Source organism: Canis aureus, chromosome 13 (assembly GCF_053574225.1).
Source record: "Canis aureus isolate CA01 chromosome 13, VMU_Caureus_v.1.0, whole genome shotgun sequence".
In the NCBI taxonomy this organism is placed as follows: domain Eukaryota; kingdom Metazoa; phylum Chordata; class Mammalia; order Carnivora; family Canidae; genus Canis; species Canis aureus.
In genome coordinates this window covers 39,674,279-39,675,805 of record NC_135623.1, presented here as the reverse complement: position 1 = coordinate 39,675,805, position 1,527 = coordinate 39,674,279, and the positions used below count along the sequence as shown (strand labels likewise).

Sequence of the window (1,527 nt, the reverse complement as noted above, 5' to 3'; positions counted from 1 at the left end):
TTATAGCAGTCCTGAGAAATTATTACTATTCTGACTATACAGACAAGAAGAAGGCCCAAAGAAGGAGTTATTTAGTGGGTAGGTTTAAACCATGGTCTGTCTAACTCCAGGTCCTGTGCCCTTGACCAGGAAATTATTTTATGACACACGACTTAACATTTTCCCTGACAAGTTAGAACATCTCTTCTGTACTCTCTCCCAAACTTCCACTTCTTCAGCCCCTGTTCCAAATCTATGGTTGCCATGACTGGTTTTGTCAAGCCCCAGCTTCATTTTTGAGCTTGTGATGAAGGAACCACAAGGTGGCAGTGTAACATTACACAGTTTGAACACGGGGGGACGGGGTCTGTACCTTCCTGACTGCTTTTCACCATGTCAGACTCAAATGTCTGATAGACAAACCATTGACAGTACAATTGGCCTTAGCAGTTCATCCAGTCGCATATGCAAACCCACGGAATTCATAGCTGTCTAGCTAATTCAAGGGGAAAGGATCCTCAGAGACCTCAGCTGAATGACAACAGTGGTCCCAATGCTATGGGGTACTGGGGTAAGTGCTCTACCAAGACCTTGAAGAACTAGGAAAAGCTATTTTATTTTTATTTAAAACATTTCTTTTGTGTCTTGACCTTCTACTCCCCCTCCCTTTTTAGGTTTTATGGCATTGATGTTTGAAATGTACCGAAGCAGTGGAAAGGGCAAGGAGAATAAGCAAAGAAAAAGAGCAGGCTTTGCCGTCAAAGGACATGGACTCAGTGGGCACCTAGGCTGGCTCCGAGATATTAACCATGATACCCAATACTACTGGACTAATTTCTTCATGCATGAAAGGAGAGGACACTGTTGGCTTTGCAGATTGTTGGAAGTATTAAATAAAGCAAAGCCATGAAGGATTTTTAGATGCTGAATCATGGAAACCATGAGCTTTCTTCAGATGTTTGTTTCCTTAGCTTAGAGATGTATGGCGACTAAGAGAAAGACCAAGATTCGCATTAAAGAAGAGAAGGGGACAGCCCAGGCTGGGTAGAAATCAATGTACAGTCTGTGGACAAAGAGAATTCTGGCTGGTATAATAACATAAGAAATATTTATGAGGCTGATGGAACAAAGGGAATTCTGTTTGCTTCTCTCTACGTCATGTTGTAGTTTGTTGTATAATAGCAATAAAAAATAATCATGTTTTTCAAGAGGAATGAGAAGATTTACTTAGGGAAATTATTTCATTTCTAAAGGTTCTTAGCACCAGGGAAGTTTTTTGTTTTGTTTGTTCATTCGTTTTGTTTTGAGAGAGAAGGAGCATGAACCCAGAGTGACGGAAGGGGAAGGAGAGAGAGAATTTTAACCAGGCTCCAAGCTTAATGTGAAGACCAATGTCGGGCTCGATCTCACAACCCTGAGATTGTGACCTGAGCTGAAATGAAGAGTCAGACACTTAACTGACTGAGCCACCCAGGTGCCTCAGGTGCCAGTGAAGTCTTATAGATATGTACCTCACAGATCATTCTTCACATGTGCCAATTGTTGCCT

The 1,527-nt window shown here is 41.8% G+C and overlaps 1 long non-coding RNA gene across 1 annotated transcript; it reads left to right on the top strand.

Moving 5' to 3' along the window:
* Positions 1 to 371: 371 nt before the first annotated feature.
* On the top strand, positions 372 to 1,187 carry LOC144281634 (uncharacterized). Its single transcript, XR_013350067.1, has 2 exons — positions 372 to 550; positions 654 to 1,187. It is a non-coding gene; the product is annotated as an uncharacterized LOC144281634 (long non-coding RNA).
* The last annotated feature ends 340 nt before the right edge of the window (positions 1,188 to 1,527 follow it).